At 34.0% G+C, this 12,471-nt stretch overlaps 1 pseudogene across 1 annotated transcript; it reads right to left on the bottom strand.

Annotated features, from left to right (window-relative positions):
* Positions 1-8,789: 8,789 nt before the first annotated feature.
* LOC308612439 (developmental pluripotency-associated protein 3-like) lies at positions 8,790-9,417 on the bottom strand (annotated as a pseudogene). Its single transcript has one exon. The product of its transcript is annotated as a developmental pluripotency-associated protein 3-like (transcript).
* Positions 9,418-12,471: the final 3,054 nt, after the last annotated feature.

Raw genomic sequence — 12,471 nt, 5'->3', positions numbered from 1 at the left:
TAATTCAGTCTCCTGAGTCTGAGCTAGTTACTATCCAGAGAAAAGAAAGAAAAGCACCAGAGAATAAGTTTAATTAAAAAGAGATATTGTTTAGGATCCAGAATTTTTCAATCACTCTCCATAGAATATAGCAGATGAGTGGTCAAAATTTGGAGACATGAATGTCTGGATTTGAGTCCCGTGCCCTGGCAATGACTTGTTCTGTGACTTTGGACAAATTACCAACACCGTCTAAATTCTAATGTTCTCATGTATAAGGTGACAGTAATATTGAGATAATTAAATAACATAAAAACATACATATAGCTTTGCACATTTTATAGCATGCAGTAAGTAGCTACAAAATATTAACTATTATTTTATTAAAATAATTCTTTAGGCTCTTTTATGGTTTCTAGAAAGAGGTTCAATTCTAAGGCCATACATTTCTTTTCTTGCCTATTTCATTATCTGTTCTTTTGCCCCTATAATTTATTTTGCTAGTCTTAGTTGAATAGCTTCTTTGCATATATATTGTCATATGCTCAATTGTAAATGAAATAATTGTGAAATTATAGAAGCTTATTTTATCCCTAGCTGTAACTTGTAGGAACTTATTGAAAATAATCAGAGCTTTTATTGTTTTACTTTATGGCATTGTTATTATCTGTTTTCTTGCTATTTTTGTAACTAGACTCCTATTATGAACATAATTCACAAAATGGCCTTTAGTTTTACCATATAATTGGACCCAAACGATAGGCTATTGATACCGTGGGGCAGAGACTATTTTTTTCTGTTCACCAGTCTTTATCAGTAGACTAGCACAGTGCCTGGAACACAGTAGCTGTAAAATAACTATTGGATGTATGAATAAAAGTAACATACCTAGACTACTATTTTTGAGAGAATCTGTAAAGAAACTATGTTTCTGTACATCCAAAATTATTCTTTTAGGCTTCCTTGAATATATTACAGAAAGATAACTTTTCATTGAATTTTGCCTATTGTCTTTGAATAAATTAAATAAATTACTTAAAAGTTTTAATTGAAAATTATTATAATAATTAATATACAATAAAATATTGTTAATAATTGTAAGTTCACATTTATTTCTTATGGTGTGCAGTAAAATATGTATTGCTTTACATAAACTGGTTCACAGGATATTTAAGACAATACTGTGATCCAGTTTATATTATCCTTATTTTAGAGAGGTATAGTAGTTTATCAAAGTTTATACAGGTAGTAATTTAGAACTGTGATTTACATGTAATCTACATTGAAACTGCTCAACCTTAGCCACTTTATGACCAGATTTCTTTAAATGTTTCCAAACATGAATTAATTTCTCTACCAATATATTTTGAATCTGTATTCACTCATCACTGGTTGTAAAAAAATATCTTTGCTAATACTGCATTATTATTTTTAATATGAAAACAAACATCCCTTTTCGTTTGTAGATATTTATTGGCCTTAGTTTTTGTGACACTTAGGTTTTCATACCTACTGTACCAAAGTGAAATGCATTGTAACATCTAGTGATTTCTAAATGCTAGGAAGCTGCATTTCTTTCTTTTCTGCTTTTTAAACTGGAACATAGTATTCATAAGTATTAAAGGACATAATTATTTTTGAAACAATACTATTAATAGGCTTTACTGATTCAGACTATTTTAGAGATCCTTTTCTCTCTCTCTCTCTGTCTCTGTCTCTCAAATAAAAAGCTCATCTTGACTTAAGTGGGAGATTGTACACAGCACAGTTACACTGGTGGCACTAGTAGGGTGGCAATACCCCAAACTACCCATCAGAGAAGCTGAATGCATTTGGAAGCCAAAAAGAAATCTAGTTCTCCACTGATATTTATACTAAGAGTGGCCAACTTGTGAAGAACCAAAGTAAAAGGCCAATCTCTGTATCATTTTCTGATTCTCTCTTGATTTAAAGAGAGGCTGTGTACCAGTTTTGTGTAATCTTTTCTGTCGTACTTTACCTCTTTGTCTCAGCTTACCAGTTTTTAAAAGGATGACTGTGGTAGTGGTGTCCGGTGGCAGCAGACACGCACTAAATGCATGAGTAGTCGTACTAATTGTGATAGTCATGGAATAGGAACAGCAGTAGTGGTGTGATTTTGCAACGAGGAAGAAAGAACATTTTATATTCAATACTCATAAAATGCACTTAAAAAACATTTTAAACATAATCTTTGTGGTGCTGCATCTGCATGAAGGGTGCAGTTGGGGGAGAAGAAAGCTCTTTTTCATCTACTTCGATCCCACTCAGTATGGATCCTTTGAAAAAGAGGGAGTTCCATGTACTAAAAATAAGTCCTCCTTTTAAAAGTGTGTGGCCTAAGCAATGTAAGTGGATTCACGGGACTTTGTTGTAACTGTTATGAATATACTTGAGGTTCATTCGCTTTCAAGGAGCTGTTCCAGTGCTGCGTTAGGACCTGGGGACCATGGTGGCTGACTTAAAGTTGGGGTGTGAAGGGACCACTCAGCTTCCTAGTGAAGTGAAACAGAACAGAGGGCAGGCTCTGCTTATCAGGAGCTGAAGAGGGGAAACACTTCATCTAAGAAGAAAAAGATACTGTGTTAATTTTATTAGACATTGATCATATTGTACATGAGCTGTTAATTCTAAACTGGAAACAAAACTGTCCTTGGAACAATATCTTAGCGTTCTAAACTTGTCATATGTAAGAAATATGTTTTAGTTTCTCTCTCCTTAAACAAGTTTCATTAGATCTAAAATTTGAAGTGAGAGACTGAATTAAAAGGAAATACTCTTTAGTCTATATATATAAAAGTTTAGAAAATGTGTGGCATGGCTAAAAAGATACCCAATTACATAATATTATTCTTGGGACCGACTTGCTCCCCAAAACTCGATTTTTATTAGTTCTATAAAAACTTTAAGGTACGAGGGACATTTCTTTGCAAAGAAAGTACTTTTATCCTTCATGTTTGAGAAATTTAAACTTAGTTTTCACTGGTATAAACTTTTAGGAAAAGAATATGAGTTTAGATAACAATGCTATTGGCTCTTAGAACAATTTTGAGTCTTGATAAAATCATAGTATTACTTTCTTTGAGAAAGGTTTTGAGGGTCATGTGGTCCTATTTACCCCTGTGCTGTCTTTTCTTCTATTATATCTCCAGGGGTTTGTTGCTTAGCTTCTATTTGAGGACTTTCATAATGCACTGCTTTACAACCCAACACATTCCATAATTATTCTTTTTAGAAAATAAAGTTAAGAAGTAAAACACTGTATAACAATGTTAATAATTGACCAGAATGTTCTATTTCTCCAATTTCCATCACCCCATCTAGATATAAACGACTGTATATTTATGATAATCTACATACTCATATAGGAACATGGTACATCTTTCTGTTTGTTCCATTTCTATTCTATAACTTTTAAATAAAATTTTATATATTCCTTGTATAATTCCTGATTAAATTTTTCTGGATATTTTAGGTTTTTTTTTTTTCTCGTTACGTGAACACAATTTTCTCACTCCTATTAACAACAACAACAAAAATAATAAGCATTAAAAAAATTTAAATGATTTCACAAGCCAGTGGAAGAATTCATAATCCAGTAGAAGAATTCTTTATTCAGGAGTCTCACATGTGTGAGTTAAACAGTAGACAAGATTAAGGTATATATAGAGAAATTGGGAGCATGTTATTTTATTTACGAATATAATTATTTGCCAATAAATCATTTAATTATTTACCAATTTAATCAATTTTACTAAATCTTCCAGATAGATAGATAGATATAGATATAATGTTTCTAAAATCTGCTACAATCGTGTGATTGATCCTTTGAATAGTGCAGAAAAAAATACCTTTTAAGATTATGATTCCCAAAAGTTTGTCTTACTTGTCTTCATAGACCCTAATCCCATCAAAGAAAATTCTCATTAAATATTTGCTGACTGACTGCCTGATCTCATTTGACTGATTATAGAGTGAGACAGATATGAAAATAAATAAATTTGCTAAATGTTTAGGGGTAGAATGTACAGGAAATAGTGAGGTCACAAAGGAGAAATTAATCATTTCATTTGATGAGTTCAGGAAAGGTAGCAAATTAGTTGAATGCTGGTGGATGAGAGGTTGCTGGTCAGTAAACAAAGTCATTTTTGAAATGAAGGATAACCCCCAAAATCACCTGAGCCACAAAATATGGTGCCCTGCAGAACTAAAAATATTTGGATAAGGTTGAACTGGAGAGGTTTGGGGTAAAGCAATTAAAGTCCTGGGCATCTGGAACACCCAGATCACAGAAGGTACAATGCACTAACAGTTTTGAGTTTTATACTGTAAGCAATTGTGAAGATATCTGAAGATATTTGAGCAATGGAGTAATATGGGAAATCTTGCATTTTAGAAAGATTACCCTGGCAGCCATGGAGAGGACAAACAAAGGAATTTAAGAGGCAGAGGAACAATTTTGGAAAATATGACAATAGTTGAGAGAAGAGAAATAAGAGTCTGAACTAAGGCATTAGCTGTGGAGTTGGAACTGAACAAATGAACAAAAGGTACAAAAATACAAACCTTAGAACTTGTAACAATAGGGGTAAAGCAAAGTAAAGATTAAATATAGCTCACAAATTTATTTCCTGAATGACTGGATGAAGAAAAGCATCTGTAATCGAGAAAAGAAAGACAGGAATAGTAAAGAGATATCTGTGGATTTTTTAGTGGAGTTATCAAGTAAGCACTCTGATATAGAGGACAAAACTTTTGAAGATGCTATGGGCTAAATAAGTGATCTAAAATCACCTACAAAGAGATGGTATTTGACAACATGGGAGAGAATAAGTTCAAAAGTGAAGGGTGCGTTAGAACAGGATAAGAAAAAGGTTTTAGGGAGGAACATGGGATGTAGCAATATGTAAGAAGCAAACAAAGAAAGCATATTCAGTTAAGTTTTCAATCCAGGGATTATAAATTAATGATAAGAGAGATAGTAGGAGATAAGGCAGAATACGTTGCACCAGAAGCCAAATAGAGGCAGTGCTTTAGAAATACAACCTTTAAAACCTCTCAAGTCTTCTGCTGAGCAAAACATAGGTAATAATGATGCTTGTGATTAAGACATATGAAAGTGAAATTCTGTGTGAAGAGGATACTTGAGATCTTTTATTTAGGCTAGAATCCTCTAACATTTCATTGATTTGCTAAGTCCCTCTGAGATTAAATAGATCCCTTTGATCATCAATAAAGTAGCATAAAAATAGAAGAGACTCCATCATTGAAGATGCCTAATTTATCATCTGATTAAGTAATTTGATAATCAGTTGCTTATAAAAAAGTAAGAATAATGGAATGTGATTAAATGGCAAGACAGATTATATAAGTAAGGGCTGGAGAAATTCCAGGGCCTGAGAAGTCAATTTCAGATGAATTAGATTGAACAAAAAGAAGAAGTGGATGTTATGGTTGCCTTGGGGATAGTATTCAATGGAATTATTGGGTAGATTTCTGGTATTCGTGAGTAGAAAAATGAAGATGAGATCGTTGAACAGACGTATGGAATTGACACTATTTTCTTGTTTGTTTGTTTTTTGTTTGTTTGTTTTTTCCAGTACGCGGGCCTCTCACTGTTGTGGCCTCTCCCGTTGCGGAGCACAGGCTCCGGACGCGCAGGCCCAGCGGCCATGGCTCACGGGCCTAGCCGCTCCGCGGCATGTGGGATCCTCCCGGACCGGGGCACGAACCCGTGTCCCCTGCATCGGCAGGCGGACTCTCAACCACTGCGCCACCAGTGAAGCCCGACACTATGTTTTGAAGAATCTTGGTGATGAAATAATGAAGAAAGATGGAAAAGTAGGATCACAAGGCCAATATAGAACTAAGATTTTTAGATAGAGAAATTTTATATATGTCTGTGAGCTGAACAGAAGAAAACAGTGGAAAAGAAGACCTTGAAAGTATAGGGGGGGAAGTTCTGAATAGTGTAATGCCTTGGTTTTAAGTGCTAGTTATACCTCTCAAATTCTTATCTCCATTAAATGACTCACATTATGTACAAAAAAATGGACAAATCTGCACAGCTGCTTGAAACTAGATACATTTTGTGTGGTATACATCAGACAAAGCTACAAAAATCATGCCAAGACTGAGTCACAATTTACCCTCCTGATGGAGAGCAATGCCCCAGAAAGATAACTGGAAAGACTTTACAAGAATTCCACTAACACAGAGGCTTGATAGATGTGGTCAGGTGGTAAGAACAGACAAAGCACAGGCAAACGGGGACAAGACTTGAATGCCTTTATGCTGTAGAACAGACACACTTACACGATCAACAGTACTGGACGAAGTAGGGTTTCCCTGCTGCCTTCCCCAAGCAGGAAGCAGATAAAGGAGCGTGGGAAAGATTTTCTTCCTTAAAGGAATGGGGGCATGGACTCAGAGGAAAACTGGACTTTCACATAGTTAAGTTCTCATAGGGAAAGACGTTTTGAAAGAAAGCTGTATGCAGAAACTGGTCACAGCCTAGAGTTCTACACAAGAGGAAGAAATATAATGTAGATAAATTTATCCAGAGTCTTCAAACTGCAGTGCCCTCCAAATTTTTCCTAGGTTACTTAAGCCCTTGATAAAGCAACAAACAGAAATTGTCAAATCTCCTATCCAGAAACTGGGGTGTTATTGTTAAATCTTACTTCCTAATAAACCAGAAAAGATGCTGTGATTCTATGATTCAAATTCAGGACATGGCCATCAAGCAACTTTAATATAGGGTCAGTTTCATATATGGTCATTCTGTTTCCAGTCTTACAGTCTTATAATACATTAAGCATAAAAGCAGAATAAAATTTTCTTAAGCATTATAAGGATATTATTTCTCTGCCTTAAATCCTTCAGTGATTCCCTGATGCTCTCAAGGGTAAGTCCAGACTTCTCAGTGTCATTTGCAAAGCCTCCCTGATTTTGCCTCTAAGTATCAACACAGTTTCACTCTTTGTAACTGTGTTCTTTGAATTTTACTCTCTAACCATTTATAGATCTCCTTACGGACCAGTAAAGAAGCCAGGCTGTGTTCATACTTTGCACATTCTGTTATCACTTCCCTGGATATACTTTTCATACTCACAACCTCCTAAACTAGACTAATTTCTACTCTTTGAGAATAAAATAGAATTATTGAAGGATGGAAACTTTTGAGACATTTTCTAGGTCTTCCATTTGCTAGAAATAGCATCAACCCATGTTTTATTGGGAAGATTAAATTAACTTAGATAATAAAGCATTGTATCTAACACAAAGCAAGCCCTCAAGAAAGTACATTTTAGTAGGAGTAATATACTATTACTAATTGGTTTTGTGGAACGTGCTCATATTTATTGGAGTGCAAAGAAGAATTTGACATAATAATATTGATTTGGGTTGTTTGATTTATTAGAGAAGTTGAGGAAAACTGGTTCAATTGAACTTATTTTCAAAAAAATAATTTATATATTCACCAGGGACCTTGTTCTTACACTACTTTATGTAGTTTAAATTTGAGAAAATTACCAAAAACATGTCTATCACTTATTATCAATCAGTTACAAATAGTTATTACCAACTCTATGAGTACAAAGTTGATACAACAAGCTATGAAGGTGTACTTATCTCAACCAAGGGATGAACTGTTTGTGACTTTTCAAATCACAGTCCTCTACATCAGTAAAGGAAATAGGAACAGCATTTATTGAACAGAAAAATAAGAGAAAAAATTTTAAATTCCATTAATAATAATATTTAATCAAGCTATCCTCTCTGCATGAAGGATTTCTGTACAGAAGATTTCTCCTATTTTTTGTCCCAGGTGAACTGATCTAGTTATGAAAAAACAGAAATGTGTTTGTGTGAACCATAATGACAACCTACTTCACAGAGCAGAAATAATGATGGGTTCAGATGGTCCAGTGCAGGTGGTCGAAATTGCTACTTCAAAAGCTACTATTAAGTGATTTTCAAAGGGCTCACACTTCATCCACCACCACCAATCAAGAGACACTTGCTCAGGCCACATTCCCTTGGATAAAAACTAAGAAGTAATTATTTCCTTTAAGGGATCCACATCAATTTCATCACAATAAAAGTTATAAACACAAGGAAGGAATTTCTTTGCAATTTTTGTGCAGATGTTATTAATTCTGCAAATCTAGATGAATACAATGAAAGAAAAAACAAAATATCCAATATGGACAATGATTAACTTATACTAGTGTACATACACACACACATACACACACACACATACTCACAGAGACAGAACACTACGTTAAAACACCAATTTACTAAGTAATTTTATCCTGAATTTTACATTTTTAACATTTGACTAAAGTAAAATGAATTAATAATTATCACATTTTATGATGGTTTAAATGGGATTGAGAGCAAGTAAATCTAAAATATCTAATTTATGAAATAATTGTAATATTCATGTTTCTTTTTTTTGAAATAGGACATCAAAAATTTTTATTACAATTCAACATGCTCTTCTAACAATGCTGTGGCCAAGCCACCCAATGTTTTCTTCACATTCCTTCCACACAAGTTAATTTGTTTCACAAAGTGGAACTAAAGTATATTCAAGTCATTCAAATGCAAGCTATATAGATTCCTTATAAGTTACTGTATTAAGGTAGAAAAGAGATGCAAGAAAAAAAGACATCACAGAACTTATAATATAGGTTATCAAAATATTGGTACATAATCTTTCCCAAGCTGCTTCATGATGAACCTAAAATTGCCAGCAAGAAAGAACAGTACAAGAATGACGTTTATGGCTCATCCCACTCCATGTCATAATTACTGTAATACTTATTGGTGTAATAATTCTCATAATTATCCTCAGAAGGATCTCTATGAGACCGGCAAAAACGACAGCTGCATCTAAATCTTTGCACTCTTGAGGGAGTCTCAACGTCGTTCTGCAGTGGTTCTCTTTGAGAGTCAGATGGAGAAACTCCTTTGCAGTAGCACTTTTTAATAGATTGAATCAGCCACTCCATCTTATCTCTCTGATCAGTTAACATGGTCCTCACCCCTCTCCTACAGGGTATGTTTTCACCAAGTAACTGCCCAGTAGGTTGAGGTAGACCTTCTGGTAGAATGAAGGGCAATTTGATACTAGGGTTGAGCATCAAGTTACTGAGGTTCTTTATTAACACTTCAGACATAGTTTGAGAGGCAACTGGAATTGCCTGGGAATTTTCATCGATGGACATTTGAGGAGACTCAAGGCTCCAGGCTCCAGGTTGGGTTAACCTCATATGAATCCATTGGGAGCTTGAAGCTCCCCCAGACCTTTGGGTTCCAGTGGAAGGTGATGCTTTAGAATCAAATTGCTAGAAAGTAGCCTGGAAGAACTACAGAGCTAAGAAAGAGGGAGAAAAATCCAAGCTGGCACATGGAGGTGAGAGAAGAATCCAACCCAAGATTCTTTAAATTAGTTATTTTCAATAGGAAGCATTGCTGCTCCCAACAGGCATCTAAAAATTTCTGAGGAAAACTTGGTTGCAAAATAATTTTTATAAACTACTGGCATTTAGAGGCAGAATACCCAGATTCTAAATATCCTCCACATCATAAAACTGTAACACACAAGGAAGACTTGACCCACATGATTTAGCAATGCCCTTGTCTACCAAGCTAGATCATATTCTAGGTCACTAAACAAATCTTATTGAATTTCAAAGAATTAAAATTACTCAGACAATATTCTCTGACAAAAAGAGAATTAAACATAAAAAATAGCAGGATATCAGATACACCTATAAATATTTTAAAAAGCAAGCAAAACTCTACAAAATACTACATTGACAAAAGCAGAAGTCTCAAAGAAAAATAGAAAACATTTTGAACTAAATGAAAATGAAAAGACAACCTATCAAATCTGAAGAATACACTTACATCAAGATGGGAGGGAAATGTATAGTATTATTACTTGGCGACTTAGATGAAATGGATCAATTCCTTGAAAAACTCAAATTACCTAAACTCATCCTAGAAGAAATAGATAACATGAGTAGTACTAAATTTGTAGCTACAAGACTATACTTTCAGAGATCATTTCCATAGTTCATTACTAAATTTGTAGCTAAAACCTTTCTGAAAAAGAAAATGTCAGGCATAGATGACTTCACTGGTGAATTACACCAAACATTTAAGGAAGACTTAATGCCAGTTCTTAAAAATGTCTTCCATAAAATTTAAGAGACAGCAGCCCTTCTCAACTCACTTGAGGAGGCCAGCATCTTTTGACACAAAAGACAGAAATAATAATAATAATAAGAACAATATGACATAAAAATCGATGTAAAATATCTTAATGAAATACTAGCAAATTTAAATAATATATAAAAACAAACAAAATAGCACAATCAGGAGAGTTATGTTAGGAATGCAAGGCTAGTACATTAGAAAACTAATCAGTGTAATTCATTATCTTAAGACAGTTAACAAAGACAAAAACAAAGGATCATAGCAATAGGTGAGGAAAAAGTATTTGCCAACATTCAGCATCCATTCATGATTTAAAACAAAATTCTCAGCAAACTTGGAATAGAAGGGACCTTTTTTAATCTGACAAAGAAAAACCACAAATATCTACAGCTAATGTCAAGCTTAATTTCAGAAGACAATGTCTTTCTCCTATAATCCATATCTAGGTAAAGACTTCATCTTTAACCACTTCTATTCAGACCCATTTAAAGTTCCTACACCTAATTTTATATCTTATTATTATTACCACCACCACTACTATACTACTACTCAAGACACCCCAGAAATAATACTGGACCCACCTCTGTCTACATCTTATGATCTCAGTTATAGATCTGACTCACCATAGGATGTTAAAACGCTATATACTCTCTCCTCAGCCCTTACAGCTAAGGGGTTCAAGTTATGTGTCAAGACTTTGCCAATCAGACTTAGCTTGATTTTGGAGCTAAAAAGGACCTCAATTCTGAACACTCCAGGAGATATAATTCACATAGATTCCCCTCATCCTGGAGTTCTTGATGAAAGAAATCTGTGTAGTAGAGTTCTTGCTTCTTCCATTGTAGCAGGAAAGTCTATAGGGTCTGTTTCCAGCAGGGAGCAACTTGTGGCACTCAGTAGTCAGTGAGAAGGGCTGTGGTTTCCTCATCAAACCAGTCCTACAATATTACTGTTGTTGTTTTTGTTCTTGGGCTTAGTTCCTAAATGGAAGGCATTGAGCCTGATTCTCAATCTTCATAAAAAATAATGAAATAATGCCATATGCAGCAACATGGATGGACTTGGAGATTGTCATACTGAGTAAAGTAAGTCAGAGAAAGACAAATATCATATGATATTGCTTATATGTGGTATCTAAAAAGAAAGAGGGGCACAAATGAACTTATCTACAAAACAGAAATAACGTTACAGATGTGAAAAATAAACATAGTTACCAGAGGGTAAGAGAGGGAGGGATAAATTGGAAGATTGGGATTGAAATATACACACTACTATATATAAAACAGATAACTAATAAGGACATACTGTATAGCACAGGGAACTCAAATCAATACTCTGTAATGGCCTATATGGAAAAGAATCTAAAAAAAAAGAGTGGATATATGGAAATGTATAACAGATTCACTTTGCTGTAAGCCTGAAACTAACACAACACTGTAAATCAACTATACTCCAATAAAAAAAAGTAATAAAAAAGTTACCTAGTATCCTTTTCATAAACATATATTCTGCTCTATTAACAACCCTGAGTGATATGTTCCATAACTTTTGAACAACCACCTGAAGTACCTGAAGAATCTTTCAAGACTCTGCAAAGGTAGCTACTGCACAAAAGAAATACTTCTATTATCTACAGACAAATATCTAAAATTTGAATTATAGTCCCAATATCTATTCTCTCTGAATCTCATTTTCTGCATCTGTAAAAAAAGAAAAGAAAAAAAAAACCTTAACTGGCCCATAGGATTGCAAAAGAGGCTGCTTTGCACATTGTAATGATGTGCTATAAAAAAAGGAGTTCTTTCATGCAAAATTCTATTACAAGAATTCTCGAATTACTTTTTGTCCATTGAAAATTTAAAATGAAGAAGAAAATTAATTACAAGTTTTTCAGCAAATATTGATTGTTCTGACTGTATTGTAAATTAAAATGAAGGAGAATTAAGTTCTTCATTATGGTAGAGTAGGAGATATATCAATTAAGATTAAGAAAAATATCTGTATTTACCTCAAAGTTAAAGATCGAGGGAAAAGATTATCTTGTGGTATATCAGGATTTCAAAACTTTAGCTCACTGTTTTATACATTCAGAAGATATGAAAATATAAAACACCCTCAAGCTATCAAACTTAAATCTACAAAATACAGTAAAGTAAATATGAGTGTATTTGTGCTATTGATCTTTTTTTTTTCCAAAATTGAACAAATGATTCGCAAACTGAGAAAAAAAAAGTCACT

Source organism: Mesoplodon bidens (genome assembly GCF_964165515.1).
Source record: "Mesoplodon bidens genome assembly, chromosome: 2".
In the NCBI taxonomy this organism is placed as follows: domain Eukaryota; kingdom Metazoa; phylum Chordata; class Mammalia; order Artiodactyla; family Ziphiidae; genus Mesoplodon; species Mesoplodon bidens.
This window is presented reverse-complemented; position numbering and strand designations above follow the sequence as displayed.